The 18,217-nt window shown below is 37.6% G+C and overlaps 1 non-coding gene across 1 annotated transcript; it reads left to right on the forward strand.

Moving 5' to 3' along the window:
* Positions 1–7,692: 7,692 nt before the first annotated feature.
* LOC115063028 lies at positions 7,693–7,801 on the forward strand. The gene has a single exon (XR_003842911.1). It is a non-coding gene; the product is annotated as a small nucleolar RNA SNORA64/SNORA10 family (small nucleolar RNA).
* Positions 7,802–18,217: the final 10,416 nt, after the last annotated feature.

Raw genomic sequence — 18,217 nt, forward strand, 5'->3', positions numbered from 1 at the left:
AAAATTCCTTACTCTTGAGTCTCAATCTCTTGAGATCCCCATAGAGTTTATTTTAAACTTGACTTTATACTAATATGACGCAATATTGAAATTTTTATTCTGGCACAATCTCTATTTCATGTGGCACCTGGTTTATCAAAGTTTCAACAGGCATGGTGCTGTCTGGCAAGGTCTTGTTAAGAATCTGTTAAGTACCCTGTAAAGTTGGGATGAAGAATCGGCTGAGGCCCATAAGTTTGACAAACCCAAGGCATACATTTTAATATGCTGAGATCTATGGACACAGGAGAAGTCATTTGTTCATCAAACAAAAAACATACAACTACTTTGTCTCTTGTGCTCTTTGCATAGTTTCTTCCTGGCAACCGTACTAAGTTAATAACACTGTAATGAATCCCAGGTCTATAATTGTGATAATATTGTAATGAAATCTCAGGTCAGTAACTAGGATAGTAATATATACATAACAACATTGATTTCACTAAAACACATCTTTTTAAAGTAAATAAATTAATTCAGAAGGAAGCTATCTATCTCCTCCATAGTCACAGAAGCCAGAGAGTGAGGATGTATGTCCTTGTCTCCCCAACATTATCTGGCCACTTGCTCTACACATGTTCACAAAGAATCCAATACAAAATTTCCACAAGGGCGGAGTTTCAATCAGGATGGAAGTTATAGTCTCGCTTCAATAATTTTTAACTTCTTCCTATTACCCTTACCAGGAAGCATGAATCAGGTAAAAATGTGAATGGTTTCCACGTCTTTACTAAGATATGAGTATCAACAATCTGTAGAAATAAACTCTTGATTTAAAGATTTTAAATGATTTTCAAAATCTTCTAATCATTTTTCTCTGAAATATCATTGTTATGTTTCACTTGACAAATTCCAAGCCTTGATTCTTTAACCAGCAGTGGTAGTGGCAATAAGGGAGAATATGTACTATGTGACAGGCTTTCTTGAGTGCTTTAGAAAAGCCAAATAGTGTAGGTCTTACAGAAACACTAAGATCTAGTGTTTTGTTGGTCGTGTTATTAATTTTGCTTTACATAGGAGAAAAGAGAAACATATATGAGGTAGTAGCTACTAAGCCCCCCCAAATTACTCTGCTCTGAGAGTTTGACCTTTTGTCTCTTAATATTCATTGACAAGAAGGAAGGGGCATCTCTCTTCCGATTTTGGAAATATTTATCTCTCGAGTCATTTGGCAGCCTGTTGTCACATTCTCGTGAGTTTGGTGATCATGTGAATTGACAAAGAATTCGCCTTAGGACTATCCAACTGCGTACGTTAATTTACCTCTCTTGATAGACTCTGACATGGCAAAACACACAGGCTTGTCTGATATACAGAAAGTAGAAAACCAGTCACTTCTGTCGGTGTCTGTTCCTTTGGTTCCGACCTCTGCCCCATCTTCTTCTCCTTTTATTCCCATTTCCTGAATGAGTCATCCCTGCCCCCTCTGTAAAGACCATTCCTGGAGTCCAGCAGACCTTATGAATTATCTTCAGCTGGACAGATTTAGTCCTCAGGTCCATTAATACTTTGAGTATTGGCTAATATGTTTGTCTGATCTTGCATTTGAATGCATTTTTTCTAATATTGAATTCCCAAATTGTTTTAAATTCTCCATTAGGATCATTTGGGATGTTTAAAAATGTATGAAGCTTTGATGCCTCTTGATGTGAACCTGTCAGTCACTGCCAACGGCTGTAGTCAGAGTCTGACCCTGCCGAGAAAGGTCTGAGTGGCTTCTGAACTTAAGTGGAGCACTGTAGAGTCTTCAGTGACCAGAGTAATATCTTAACATGTCTCTAATTTAATGCTTTTATCAGCTACTTCAGTTTCTTATGCGCACTGTATTATGACTCTCCAATGTGGACTGTTGAGATAAATATGGTAGCAGAGTAAGACAAAACATCTCTGAGATAACTGTTCACTTCCGAAATACGCAGTAACAAGTAACTTGAATCCCGAAATGGATCCTTTTTTTTTTTTTGAATGGTATTTGAAAAGGAGATTAAAGAAATTCCGGAGCCAAATTTTTGAAAAGACTATTTTTCTTCAAAATAAATCCCAAACACAGGCAACTTTTATAAAATACCCACAACTACCCAACAAAAACAGAGGTGGATGGTAGAGGAGTGCCGGAGTCCATTCTGAAACCTCAATGATGGAGCACGCTGAGCTGAGAGCTACTTCACTCTTATTTTGAATTACAACCACAGAGAACCAGACTGGACCAATCCAACAAACTGTGACATTTGTAACAAATTTCTAAAAAGAGAAAAGAAAAAAAAAAAAAGATCTGAGCCTTTCATTCTACTGTAATACGAGACCGGAATCTTTCAGGGCCATTTACTAACCCCCCAAAATAAAGCAAGCTTGTTGGTAGCAACTGGGTGCTCTCGCTTGCTGAGATAAGTTTCCTGAGGCAGAGTGTTTGGATTATATTAAAGTTTGAGGTATATGTGCGGGGGGGAAAAAAGGAATTCAGTAAATGGCCTGAGTCAGAAATGTCAACATATGTGGACCAAGTGACTACTGGTGGTCACTGTGTGACAACCACACACTTCTGTTTCTAAAGTTACTGTACATCAATAATAATTCAGCAATTATTTTGTAGTTTGACATTTGTATTTGTTCAGGCTGGCCTCAGCAACTACTAGTTTCATAGCACATGTAGAGATACCAATCTGTCTGGTAATATTATTTTGAAGCTTAGAAACTATCTGCTTTTGTATTTTTCTCATGTGAATACAGTAAACTGAATTTCTTTAAAAAAAGAATCAGATGGAATTATTATAGCACAGCAAAAAAAATTATGTGCATAAGATGACTTTTTACATTATTGTTTTGTCACCCTTAAGTATTATTTCCTGACATTATATTCCTGATGGGAGAACCGTGGGGAGGCTGACTCAGAGCTCAGAGGAATTCCATGAGGTTATACAAGCAGGCATCTCTCTCTTCCTGATCCTATGCTGATGCTCTGACCAGCCAAGGATGCTCTTCCCTATTTCTCTCATTCTGAACAGGGGCACTTCAGTGGGCACAATACAGCTCTCAGTCATTGGTTCAGGGTATTATACTCCACAGCAGGACTCTTTTTCGTCCTGCAGGGAAATAGGCTTCCATTATAACCCTCAACTCCCTGTAAGAACACAGTTAAGGACTGAATTAAGCTATTGCCAGCAATTGCAAAAAATTGGATGCAGCGTCTTCTCGTTCCTTTTGAAGATATAATGACAACACAGAAGGCTTACTTGAAGTGGAACAAATGTACTCAGCAGGCTGATGGGAGCCTAAATCTGTCAGTGACAACGGTGATACAGTCATACAAGCTACTGCTTGTTAATCAAAAGTTTAAGTCTTAGGCTGGATAACCAAATTCTGTTGAATTTTGGTTTCTGATGACCAAATGTTCCCTTTATCCTACAGAACTGATACCATCCACCTCCTGTCTTCTACTCTTCTCTCCTTTGCTCATCTTTAATGGAAATGTGTGCCTTATGGATTGTTGAACTTTCTAGAGACTCCTGCTGTGTTGATTAATTGCTAATGAATGCTAATGAAGGAGTGAGGTGAATCTACACTATGATGTATTTAAGGGATGATTGATTAGATTTAGCCCTGTGTGTCAGGAGAGTATTTACCACAAGAACAACAAGTCCATAAATATGTACCGAGTGGCAGTAGTCACCCTCAGTGACTGTCTTTGGCCTTTCCAGTCAGGTTCCCATTCTCATTTCACTGGAATAGAGACTGAAATTTTTAGCATTTGTAACTGAAATACATTTTCTTGTTAAAAGATATGGTAATTTTGCTAATGGGTTTTAATGAAAAGTTGATAATAAGTTGTATGTAATTGTTAAAGTATTTGACAGACTTTTTAGAAAGACAATTTAATTCCTAGTAAAAATAGAAAATTGGTATGGAACGGGTGTATTTGAATGGCAAATATCTTTCTTTACAAACAGGTATGCATGCTGTACTTTAAGAAATGATTATATATTGTCCTCCTTCAGGTAAGTACTGATACTCTAAAATTAAATTCTGTGTCCCTTGTGATTTAGCTGTACAAGTGAATTTTTATTCTTTTTCAACTGATGACACCTTTGGTTCTAAATTTTATTCATCTTCTTGGTGATAAAAAAAAAAAAAATGCTTCCTTGCATTCTTCTCTCCCACTAAAAGCAAAAAAAGGGTAAAAATGGAAAAAAGTTCAGAAATATTGGAAAAATTGTATCACGGTACCCCTTTCTCCTATCTGCTTTTGACTCACTTTAGACATTGAAATAAAAATAAAAGCTTATGCCGGGCGTGGTGGCACACGCCTTTAATCCCAGCACTTGGGAGGCAGAGGCAGGCGGATTTCTGAGTTCGAAGCCAGCCTGGTCTACAAAGTGAGTTCCAGGACAGCCAGGGCTATACAGAGAGACCCTGTCTCGAAAAACAAAACAAAACAAAACAACAAAAAAAAGCTTATTAGCTAGAGAGGCATTATTGCTGCATGTGATCTAAGGTGGTGGCCAAAACACAATTCATGACAGATGTGGTCAGATGGTTAGATACAGTCTATTAGGCAAGAACAACTCTTCCTGGACAACCAGACCAAATTGCCTCAGCTTTAGCTTCTTGTTACAGACACCCACTGGCACGCTGACTCAGTCTTAGGGTTTCTATTGATGTCATGGAGAGCCATCACCAAAAAGCAAGTTGGGGAAGACAGGGTTTATTTGGGTTACACTTGCTGATTTGCTCTCTTTGTCTTGCTAAGCTGGCTTCCTTATAGAAGCCACAATGAGCAGCCCAGGATGGTAACATCCACAATGAGCTGGGTCCTCCCCCATCTATCACTGATTAAGAATGTGCCTTACCTCCAGATCTTATGGAGGCCTTTTTGTCAATTGAGTCTCCTTTCTTTCTTTCTTTCTTTCTTTTTTTTCTTTCTCTTTTTTTTTTTCAGAGACAGTCTCCTTTCATTTCAGTGATTTTTTTTTTTTTTTTGGGGGGGGGGNGCGGTTCGAGACAGGGTTTCATTGTATAGCCCTGGCTGTCCTGGAACTCACTTTGTAGACCAGGCTGGCTCGAACTCAGAAATCCACCTGCCTCTGCCTCCCAAGTGCTGGGATTAAAGGTGTACACCACCCTCCCGGCTGACATAAAATTTCCCAATACAGACCAGGTAATTATTTTTTGAATACTGAATGGATCTCCTTCCTTTATGTTCTTAAAATAAGATAATCACCTTTGTTTCAGGATTACATACAAATGTCTCTATGTGCATGTGTGTGATATTTTGTCCCATATAATATATCACTCTTCCTAGAGTACTTCTACTGTAGTTCTGATCTAAAACTCTGTGGATCTTTATCCAACTCCTGTGGTACTGACTTCCCCCTTTTAAGTCACTGTGAATGTTTTCACAAAGTCTGAATAACTTCAACACCATTGGGTTTTATTCTGCCCTTCACAAGCACATTTTGAAAAAAGACTGCACAGTTATATAAATGCAAAAAATTTTCATAATAGTTTCTGAAAGAAAATACTTACAACTTTGCTTTACTTTTGTTTGAAATTAATTATTAAAGGCAGAGGAGGTGAGTTAGTACATTATGCTAGTCATTATATGTCATCTGCATGGGAGGGTTCTTTGGTGCTTCTCATTAGCCAACATCGCTCCTGTCCATGACAAAGGAGTCAGCATTTATATTAAGTTAGGTCTTTGATAATTTCATCCATCTATAAAGCATTTCGGTTCCCAGCTTTATTCATTCTCATCTCTTGGCCTACTTGATAATCTAGCCCCTCCTTGCCTACTTACCTGGCACTTTTCCAGATTCATGACTTGGTTTTGCTGTGTGACCCATTCCCATCTGCATGACTATTGTGTTGAGAGACTCTATTGGAGCTCTGTGGAGTCTAGCTGGCACACATGTGAAGTCACCGGTTCCCTGTCCCTGGAAACTGCTTGTGGGAAACAGTTCAACACTGAGGGGAAAGGCATCCTGAGGCCACTCACCTTTTCCTGACAGTCCTGGTGTCTCCCTTGTGCAAGCATAGTGCACATACCTTTATTTATTCAGATTTCATGATTGTAATCATTGCCTGTTTCCCAGAAGACAGCATTTGGTAGCTCTTTCCCTAGCTGCTTACTCTAAAAATCTTTCTGTCTCATCTTCCCCGAGACTTTGAGGGAAAGATATAAACATGTTACTTAGGGATGAGTACAGAATAATCATTTATTCTTAGCACCTTGTGCAATCATACATCTCGGCTTTCATCAAAGGTTGTAAAGTAGAGCATTTTCTGACTATGTATGAGTGTTAATTTTCTAGTGTCTGAGACTGGCCAGCACAAGTTAGACACCTGCAGTGTTCAGGATTGATATAGGCTCCTTCCTAGACATTATTAGGAACTATGATCACTGAGCCTGATAATATAGTAGAATCCAGTGAAAATTCTTTGTATCCCTTTATCTCTTTGATTCATGCAGGTCTAAATAGTTCCTTTGGACCTTAGGATCGCCAATATTACTTAGTCTATCATCAAACATATAGAAGAATAGAACACACTTTAAAGTGAATGAATAGTTCTCTATCTTCTAAGTTATGCTCTTGTGATGGGTAACAATCTTTGCTTAATTGTCACCGTAAGACAATGCTGTGTTCCTAATAATTTTAGAGTTAAATATACCTGCCAATTTAAATATTAAGTAATTGCATAGGGAAAGAAAAAAAAAACAATCAGCAAGTTCAGGCAACAGATAACTTTCTTCAGGTGAGAAATTTAAACAAAGTGGGGTAGAGAGATTTTTGATGTTAGAAATTGAGTGAAAAATCCTAATAAGAATTGAAAGATGACACTTAGTTTTATATTGCAGAACATGGCAAGAGGCATATTTTATGAAAGATGGTTTGATAGAAAAGTAACAGAAGGACAGAAACTAATGTATCAATCTATACATTTGTCTATAATATCATACCTACAATTTCTAGCATGCCCTGCAATGGCCAGAACTGCTGCATTTTACATGCAGGACTGCAGCTTAATGTGTCCATTGTCCACTGCTTAATAAATCCATGTTACAAGGCGGCAGAGCTTTTGAAACCCTGTCCTAGGAATAACTAGTGGACTATCTTTTCAAGGGCATGTAATTGATTGAAAACTTAATAAGAAGCAGCAGTAGAAATGATAAAAAAAAAAAAAAGACTGTATATGTGTTATAAAACCATGATCCTCACCCCAGTCCTAGAATGAATTAAGTCTTTAGTTGATCAGTCTAATGGCTCCCTCAGTTCATACAGAGACCAAGAACTTATTTTTCTTCTGTTTTTGTGTGGGGGTTTTGTTTGTTTGTTTTTTGTTTTTTGTTTTGCTCTTGTTTGGGTTGTTGTTGTTGTTGTTGTTGTTGTTGTTGTTTGACCAAAGACAGAATTCACTTTGGTTGATTAAATCTTAACTGAATCATTTTCTTGGCAGGTTAGAGTAACACGTAAAAGATTCTAATTTTGTTCAGTTTTAGGATAAATTTGAGAATGTTCTTACAATGTTCATTTGACCTCTTCTTTACTTTAGTACAATATGCATAATCTACAGCTTAAAATTTCAGCCACTTTGAGTATACATTTCTTGTTTTTAAGATTTAATTTTAGAAATCTTTATGTGTAACTGTGTGAGATTTTCTCTCTCTCTACTCTCTACACACACACAAGTGTGTGTGTGTGTGTGTGTGTGTGAGAGAGAGAGAGAGAGAGAGAGAAAATGTACACATTTGCACACATATACAAAATACAAATATGCATATATATGTGTATATATACACACATATATATGTACATATATATGAATATGTATACACACATATGTGTGTGTGTGTGTGTGTGTGTGTGTGTGTCCAAAGAAGCCAGAAACTTGCGTTGGATGCTCTGGAGCTACATTTCCAGGCAGTTGTGAACTTCCCAATATGAGTGATAGCAACTGTAACCTGGAAGACCAGCCTGCTGTCTGAATCATGAACTCCAGCCCTAAGTGTGCAGTTCTAATTCCCTTAAATTCACATTAATACACAATCATTATCACCGTTCTTTTCTAGAACTTTCACAAGTCCTCATCAAAACTGCATCCCCTTTAAACAATGCATCATTTCTTTCTCCCTCTAGCCCCTGATGTCCACTACTACATTTTCTGTCTCTACAAACTTGACAACTTGGGTACCTAAAACATCAGTTCTATCCCACATCCCTGTGTTTAGCCATTCATCAGTTCACCTGTATATAGCTTTGACATTTCAATAGCTATAAACACTACTGCTCTGGACATGAGTCTACATGCTTCTTCCCCAGACTTTTGCTCTGGTGAAATATACCTATCTCCAATTAAGACATTTTCAATGTATGCTTCATCTGCTTTCTTCTCTTGTATTTGTTTAAAATATTTCCTGGTTAGGGATCATCTACCCTTTTGTGCTGACTCTCCAGCTTTCCTTCCTTCTTACCCATGCCTCTCAAAAGCCCCTGGCACCCTCAGGATTTATATGCAGAGAAGGGCATATGACACATATACAAGACAGAAATTCATTAGCAGTGCAGCCTGGATAACAAGTTATTTGCTCATTATCCTGCATGTCACATTCTTGGGTGTTATTGTCCCAGGCTCCTCATTAGCACCTCAGTATTATGCTCCTCCATAGATAGTGTTTGTGTCTAAGTTTCTCTGAAAAGCCCTGCTAACAAAATGTCACTGTGTACATCCCCAAGACCTTTTCTTGCTGTAACACTGGGAAAGTATCGGAGACCTCTTGCAAAATGAATATTTCAGCAATTAGGGGACCTGGACTTCCAGGTAGAACAAATAAACTAGAGTTAAGGAAAAATGACCAGTGAATCCACGTTAAATTTATTTTCTGTCTTGGCTGCTTGTTAATCCTTAATTACGAGCAGACAGGTAGGAGGATAAATTTCACAGCAATCGTCCTTGTAGAATATAATTTGAATGCCCAATTAATTACCAGTCTGTTGTTATGTTTAATTTAGATAAAGTAGCTCTTTAGGAAAACTGTGTTTTTTTAGACAGTCAAAAATTGCTTGTTCAAAGACTAGAGTCAAGTCTGTAGAGCTGAGGTCTAGTTCAGCTCTGCTTCTCCTGGAACTGTCACTCAACTCCTCCATAGCTGTGGAGGCAAATATCTGAAGGCCACTTATGGTCTCCATAGTGGTAGAGCGAAGATAGGGAGGGCTGAATGGTGGGCCACCTCATGGGTTTCTTCCTAATATCTCTGACATTCTACATGAGGCCTGGTCCAGGAGAAATAATTGTGGAGTCCACACCTGTGTAGTCTTCTAGAAACAATGGAAGATTTAGATCGAGGGCTTATCTTATGATTTCTGACCATCTGCATTTTCTGAAACATAGACACAGCCTTTCTGTTTAAATTGTCCATGTCCCGAGTTCCATCGGGATCAGCCACACACTCCAGCCAACTTTTCTCTCTATCTGCTTTCTGAAGCGAGTAGGGAGGAAAGGCCAAGTTGTTGTGGTGCTTCCTCTTCTGCAGCCTTGCTGGCTGGGTCGTAGAAGAGCTTTTTAGGAAGCAAGCCAATCGATTCTTGACGAACTATTATTAAGACTGAGCTGACAGATGGCTCATTCTGCCACCGTTGTCTCTGCAGAAGCATTGCGACTTGAAGACATTCATTAAGGTCTTACCTCCAAGTGGCACAAATAACTGCTAGGGAGTCTTGGAGTCAAATGAGCAATAAACCATAAGGTGGTAGCCTGGCCTATGGCCCTGGTTTACATGTAGGTCACTACATGTATGTAGAAGTCTGGTCTCATCCATGTACGTTTTATCCTCAGGTTTCAGGCCCACTGGATCCATGATAATTCAGGAGAAATAAATTTCCATCCTGAAAGTTAGAGAAGAGAGCTTTGCTTAATACCTCTCATCAGTTCACTACAGGAATAAATGTGAAATATTCACAGTTACTTTGCTAAAATCAAATTGTGAGAAGGATGACTACAATTTCATTTCATTTTTTTTTTGGACAGTTTGATCAAGTTTTAATTTATTATTATTTATAATGACAATTAATGAAATGAATGAATACTACTGATCCTTCACCTCGATCAAGTATTGATAATACCATCAACGGTAAGCCTCGACATGGGTTTGATTAGCTCACACCACAGGAAACTCTGGGAAGCTGCAGAAGACTGGAGAGTTCAAAACCTGTCCAGATTCACAAAAGTGGAGTGGTGGTAGGGGTTGATGCTCTTGCTTTCCTTCCAACTCCCAGTGATAGTTCTCGCATTTATTGTTGATTAATAGCAGAGAAGCCATTTAGTCAAGCCAAACACAGAGGTGATTTCTTCAATGAAAGTATTAAAAGTCCTAGACAGTTTCATTCTTCCTATGTGCCATATATTTTCTTTCCTCGTTTTTTTTTTTTTTTTTTTTTTTTTTTTTTTTTTTTTTTTTTTTTTTTTTTTTTTTTTATGATGTGTCACCTAAGCAAGGATCCAAAGAAACCAAAGCTTTCACTTTTCTTCCATTCCCACCTCCTTTTCATTCGTCCCCCTTCCTTCTTTTCTCATTTTATATTGAATGACTTTCATATGACACACAGAATGTATTGGATTTTTATTTATAGAATTTAAAGTAGTATTGCAGAAAGAATAAATTGGCAACTTTAGAAACCCCATTATACCTTTATTCTATTTGAATTTAATCCATTTTGTGAAACAATTCTGCTCTGTTCAGTAAACTTGAATTAATATGCTATTTTCTGAAATAAAGCAAATGTTTCCGAATATCTCTATTCCCTCGTTTATGAAATACCAGAGAAACAACATAATTCATATTTCAGGGTAATAAAATACCTACTCATTTTAAATATGAACAGAGATGTCTAGGAGTTTGCGTGTTTCAAATGATACAATCACGGCTGTGTTCTCTTAGCTGTAGACATGGGCATCATAAACTATTTGATGTGTCTGGCTTGTGGTCTCCTTTCTGTTTGTTTGGCTTTAATTAATTGATACTGAGTTGTATTATAAAACCACGTTTCTATCCTTTCTAAACATATAATAAATTCTGTTCTATAAAGCTACATTTCTATAGATGCCTGGTTCTAACTTGCCATGATTTTAGAGTACAATGTAGAAATAAGTTAGAACTAGAAGGGTTAGACTGTGGGCAAGGCATTGGAATGAACGTCAACCATTGTGTGTGGTACCCATGTACCCAGAGGTGCTCTGAGATGACAGTCTAATGCAATGTTCAGATCCGGTGCTCTCCAGGAGATCTCAAACCACATGACTGGTGTGTTTATATTGGAGCTTTGAGGACTTGGTTAATTAAAACAGCCATATTTCTTAGGGACCTTATGAATTTTGTGTTTATTTTGATTCAGGCCTATCCCTCCAAAGTGTTTAAAACTTAAGGTGTCATCTGGTCTTCTAAAAAAATCTCAATAGATGATAGAATTTGGATTTTATCCCACACAATCCCACCCATATTTTGCAAAGTAGCATAGTGAGGAAAACTATAGTGTATAAGTAAACCCTAAGATAGTTGAGCAATACTGTAATTTTTATGCCACATCTTCCCAGGTTTTGACATTACATGAGCCAGTAAGAGTTTTCTTTTGTTTTAAATATTTTACTTGGTCATTTGTTTAATTTTTGGATTTTGTGTGTGTGTGTGTGTGTGTGTGTGTGTGTGTGTGTGTGTGTGCCTCTGTGTGTACCTATGTCTGTGTACAAGCTCCTGTATGAGTCGATTCTTATTTCCAGGGTACTGGTTATGCATACCTGGATGTGTGCATGAATGTGAAGTTCAGAGCTTACCCTTGGGTGTTACACCTCAGCCATCACCCTTGCTAGTTGAGACAGAGTCTCTTCCTGGGACGTGGGACTCAAAGTCAGGTCAAGCTAGCTGGGCAGTGAGTCCCAGTGGCGTTCATGTCCATACCAGCTAGTAGTGGGATTACATAGACACTACTGAAATATTTTTAATATGGATTCGGTGAGATTGAAATCATATACTCTTGCTGGGACAGCAAGCATCTTAAGGACAAAATTTTATCTCCCTGAGCATTGCAAAATTTACTTGAGATGAATTTTAAATATAATTTTTACCCAATCAGTTTCACACAGTCTAAATATGTGGCTCAATGGGGGCAAACAGGGGCATATGCTTGTGTAACCACCACTAGCCGCAAGCACGGACATGGCATTAGTCTTGTTCCTTTCTGTCTTTATGTGGTTGATCCCTCCATGTATTTATTTCCTTGAAATTACTGATATTGCCGATCTGAGTTCTATCATTATAGCATTCATTTCTCTCTTCATCATTAGATGTGGGTCACATGAACTAGAACGTGCATATGACGGCTTCTGCTTGACCTGATTTTGTTACTTATTCTTGCTGTGTTTATCAGGTGCAAACATCTTTGAATTTCTGAATAGTGTTTATGGTATTATTATACCTCAAGTGGCCTACTAATTTTCCTATTGATACATAGTTATTTTCAGCATTTAGTTAGTACATAGTACCCACAGACATTTGAATAGAGACCCCCATGAAAAACACTGATTCCTTAGTGGGAGATGCATTTTCATTTCTCTTAGATGTATATTTGGAAGTGAGTTTATGGTTACGTAACAGGTATTATCAAGCCTTTTCCAAATTGTTTTCTAGAATTTTCCAGATGTCTACCACAATCAGCAGTGGTGCACTGGTGTTCCTTTTCTGTCAGACTATTTTATAATTTGAAAGCATCCCAGTGGGCATGTGATGCTATTAATTTTAATCTCCATAAAAAAGTACATTGACTGTCTCTTGATATACTTTTTGTTTATTTATATGCCTTCCATTTGAAATATCTATCCAAACATTTTGCCTTTGTTTATATTATCTTACTATTGAACCTTGTGTCTTTGTTGAAATAAAATCAGTCAACTTACAGATTCTTTTTATACAACATTTTCTCTAACTATTTAGGTAAGATGTATTTTGTACATTAGTTAGAGAATTAGTGTAACTTGTTCAAGTGGCCTATATATCCTGGGAATAACACCTGATGTTATAGTTATTGCTTGGACTTAGCTTTGTGAGATTTTGTAAAAATGTCTTTACATCTCTGTTCCTGAAGAGTTTTGTTCAGCACATCCCATATCAAAAGCAAAATAAATAAGACTCTGGCAAATTTTTCATTGTTTGCCAAAAAGAGTAGGGAAAAGGAGGGAGGCATGTCAGGGAGTGCATATGGTCAAAGTATGATATATGATACATATATCATACATACATACATATATCATACTCATATGTATATGATACATATGAGCAAAAGTGTCATTATGAAACTCATCACTTCATACAATGAATCTGAGCTAATGCATTTTTAATGTCCCTTTTACTGGGACACTTTGGGTGGGTTTTGTACTGAGGTAAAGCTGATCTTATATGACAAGTATCCTTCGTCCTCTCTTCTCTGGAAGAGTTTATGTTGTGCTTTTGTTTTTCTTTCTAGTTGTCTGACAGAACTCAGTTATCATGCTCTCTGGATAGACTGTTTTCTGCTTGGGAGTTTTCAACTACACATTCAATTTACTTAATAGATAGCAGCATTCCATGTCTGGATCCGTTCTCCTCATCACATCTCTTTCCCTTTTCCTCCCTCTTTTCCTGCTTCTCCTCCTCCTCTTTTTTCTTCCTTTTAGAAAAAAAAAAAACCACTAACTTTATTTATAACACTCCAAGGGGCGGTAGGCTGGGTACCAACAGAAATGCACCAAGCAGGCTATATAGTTCTTTTCAAATTACACCTGTATCATTTAACAATTTGCTTTCATAATGGCATTTATAACATTATATTATCTTTTTTCAATATTTAGCCTTTGACGTTATATCTTCCTTTTCATTTCCCTTTACAATAATATCCTCCCTTTCTCTTTTCCTTTATCATGCTGAGCCTTGAGCAGTTTCAGTCTGAGACTTGAGTAGTCCAGTCACAGAATTGCATTTCAATCTCAATATTTTTGTATGGTTAATTTTTAGTACCTTAGAGCCCTACCCTTGTCTTTAGTATTTTGTTGCTATTGTATGTTTATATTACAATCTTATTTTTCTAGTTCCTTGGGTAGCAATAGACTTCTGTTTTGAAACTTAATTGTCACCAGCAAAACTTACCTCTAAAAACAGTGATATATGGATCTCACAAAAATTATTTTCTATACATTTTGTCAGTCCTTACTAATTTTCACTGTTTGTTGGACTCACGGGTTATTTAGAATTATGTTATTTGATTTGCAAATGTGTAGGAAGTTTCCAGAGTTTTTGTTGTTAGTCTTTAACGATGCTGTTGTTACCGAACATACTTTCTATAACATCAACTCTTTGCAATTAAAAAGTCTATAGGATGCCAACTAGGTCACTCTAGTTAATAGTGCTGTTGAGGCTTTTTATGTCTTTATTGATTTTTCTGTCTTCCTGTTATAGTAATTACTGATAAAAGGACGTTAATGTACCAACTATACTTGCAGATTTGTCTGTTTCTGACTTCAGTTTTACAAGTCTTATTTCGGGTATCTTGAAACTCGCCTGTTAGAAACAAGAATGTTGAAAGTGTTTGTTTCTTCTTGAGGAATAGAAACTTTACTAATTATGTAACGTGACTCCTTAGCCCAGGTCACGCTTCCTGTTCCAGATCTACTGTTTGACGCTGATACTGCTGTCCCAGTTTCTTCTGTTTCAGTGCATGTGTCAGGCGCTATGTTTTATGTATGTAAGGGAAGGTGTTTCTTCTGGAGGAGTGTTTGGAATCAAAATGGAATTTGATAGTAAGAAAATAAAATTTGACTTTGTATATGTGATTGCTCCATTTAACCTGTGTGTTTCTGATATGCTACTTTCTCTCAGTCTCCTTTTGCAAGCGGTCTTTTCTTCCTCATATTTTAAATTTTATTACATAGGGTTACATAAGGTGACTTTCTTACAAGTAAACAATGCACTTGGGGCACATTCCTATATGCCCCACTATCTTCACCCTTCTGTCCCTGTCTCTCCACAGCATTCCCCTTTTACCTACCTACATGGTTTCATTTCTCCTTTGATGTCTGTACATATGTATTCTATGGATCCTTGAAGACAAGGGTCCTTAGATGAAAGACAACATGATAATTGCTTTTCAAAACTGAACAAGTGTGCTTAATTCAATGATTTCTAGTTATATCTCTTTTCCAGCAAATGATATAACTCCATTAATCTTTATGGCTGAAAAAAATCCCTTATTTCTATAAGCTTCTTTACCAATGCCTGTGCTGATGTACACCACAGCAGTTAATTTGGTTGTCAGTTTAGTCTCCATGGAAACAAATCTCTGGGCATGTTTGAAGGAGTTTCTAGGCCAGGTTGATGGATATGGGAAAACACACTCCCTGAAGGTGGTGCTGTAACTTGGGCTGTGGTATTAGATTGTATAAAATGGAAATGAGCTGAGCATTAGCATTTATCTGCCTCTGCTTCCTGACTGTGCACATGATGTATATGGCTGGTATCCCCATGTCTTCCCCGCTACAGTGGACTGTACCTTTCATTTCTGAGCCTAAATAAACCCCTCCTTTAGTAAGTTGCTGGGCACTTTGTCGTATCCATGATAAACTAATAGTGGTACCTAGTCTGGTTCTATAGCTCACCAATAATGAACATTGTGCTCATGATACATAGATGGATATAGACATAGACATAGACATAGACATAGACATAGACATAGACATAGACATAGACATAGACATAGACATAGACATAGACATAGACATAGACAGACATTGACATAGACACAGACACACGAATGTGTGAATATCTCTGTGTTACATTGACTGGATTTATTTAATTATAATTATTTAAGATATAGTGACAATGAATTCTGTCTGTGCCACAGTCCAGTCCCAGCAGGGTTCAGAACCCAAAGCAGAAGAGGCCAAAGAAGACTTTGACCAGAAAGTGCAACTCATATACTTTGTCACTGAGACAACTCAGGCCACCGTTATTTGTACATCTATATTTCATAGCTGAAAAGCTTTTACATTCATTTTTTTCTGTAATTTTCTCACATGCAGTCTTTTTTGAGAACTTCCTACACTTAACAATATGTGCACACTGTGCTTTTTATCTTCCCTCTCCCCCTCAATGCCTGTTGTTTCCTGCTAACTCATGAATTGTATCGAGAAAGAGGTTAATATATAACCCAGCATATTGTTACATAACCAAGTGCCCCTGGCTGGTAGCAATTGCAGTTACAATGTAGAGATACTGTACATACCAAAGATATTCTAATTTAATTATTGACACATAGTAGCATCTCTCCATATCCTATTCAGGAGATATAATTCCTCCAACCATAGTGTTCTAGTAAATTAGTAACTGGAGTCAGTTCCTCATCTTTGCTTGGCTCACCTCTGAATATTCCTATTAGGTTTTGGAACCACTGATCCAGCAAGATCTTTTTAACTTTCTCATAATCAACTAACTTGTTTGGAACAGGTTGGTGGACAAATTGTTGTCATAACTAAGTTCCCATCGGAAGAAAACATCCAGACAATAGCTGATGTACCCAGACCAGGACCTTGTGTTGACTCAACTATAGCACCATAATTAACAGAAGTAGTCTCTTTCTGGTTCTAGGGAAATGTTTGTCACAGTGACAAAGTGAAAGTAACATATTTGACGTCTCCGATAGCAAAGCCAAGAATGCAAACACAAAGCGAAAGTGAAACAAGCATTCCCTCAGGAAAGACTAGGAGATTCTGCGCCAACAATCCCCACAGGTCCTTGCCATGAATGCACCCAGCTCCTCAGGCTTTGCTGTAAGGAGAGCTGTTTGTATCACACCCATGATCCTTTCCCAGCAGAGGTGTGGTCACCTCCTCGTAAGCGTTGCTGCTGCTACTGCTGTTGTTGTGGTTTTGTTGGTTTTGATTTTGTCTGATTATAGACAGTTTTGGGGGAAAACAATCAGAAAAGACTTTCAAAAAAATGAGTGAGGCATGGAAGTGGCCAAGATCATTGTTTCTTTTAGAACTGAAGACATCTTGACTTGTGATGGCTAGCCAGAATTTGAAGCCTGTTGCCATTCCTATCTGAATTTCCCTTTTTATAATGCCTTGTCTAGCCACTTTAAGGTTTTGCATGCATCACAGATTGTGATATACCTTTTTGTAACTGACTTTTATTTTCGATTTATTCAATTTTTTTCTGTCCAAACTCATTATGTAACTTTCATTACTCCAGTATTGGGGTACTTGATATTATGTCATGTATCATTTTCACTCTGTTTTTTTCTCATTTGTTTAAAGAATTATGTCTTAAATTAATTGAGCTTTTATCTCACAATATGTTAAATAACAGCAGTTTTCTTTGTAGTGCTCTGTTTTTGGATTGTTTTCAGATGCCCCACTTATCACATTGCATCTAAACTTTAACTATCTTAGCATTTATGTAACAGTAACTCTGCTAATGTGCTCCTTTGAAATTCTCAGTATGTTTTTGTTGTGGCTTGCTCTTTAGGCTTTAAATTGGTTTTGTTGAAACAGTAAGTTTCAAAAATTAATTTTTTGGAACTTCTACACTTCTGAGTTTTCTTTTTTTAGATTTTTAAAATAAAACATTTTTCATTTTTTATTAGATATTTTCTTCATTTACATTTCAAATGCTATCCCGAAAGTCACCTATACCCTCCCCCGTTCTTGCTACCCTACCCACCCACTCCCACTTCTTGGCCCTGGCCTTCCCCTGTACTCGGGCATATAATGATTGCAAGACCTAGGGGCCTCTCTTCCCAATGATGGCCGACTAGGCCATCTTCTGCCACATATGCAGCTAGAGACACGAGTTCTGGGGGTAATGGTTAGTTCATATTGCTTTTCCACCTATAGGGTTGCAGACCCCTTCAGCTCCTTGGGTACTTTCTCTATCTCCTCCATTGGGGATCCTGTGTTCTATCCAATACATGACTGTGAGCATCCACTTCTGTATTTGCCAGGCTCTGGCACAGCCTCACAAAAGACAGCTATATAAGGGTACTGTCAGGAAAATCTTGTTGGCATATGCAATAGTGTATGCCTTTGGTGGCTGATTATGGGATGGATCCCTGGGTGGGATAGTCTCTGGATAGTCTATCTTTTTGTCTTAGCTCCAAACTTTGTCTCT

Source organism: Mus pahari, chromosome 22 (assembly GCF_900095145.1).
Source record: "Mus pahari chromosome 22, PAHARI_EIJ_v1.1, whole genome shotgun sequence".
NCBI lineage: Eukaryota > Metazoa > Chordata > Mammalia > Rodentia > Muridae > Mus > Mus pahari.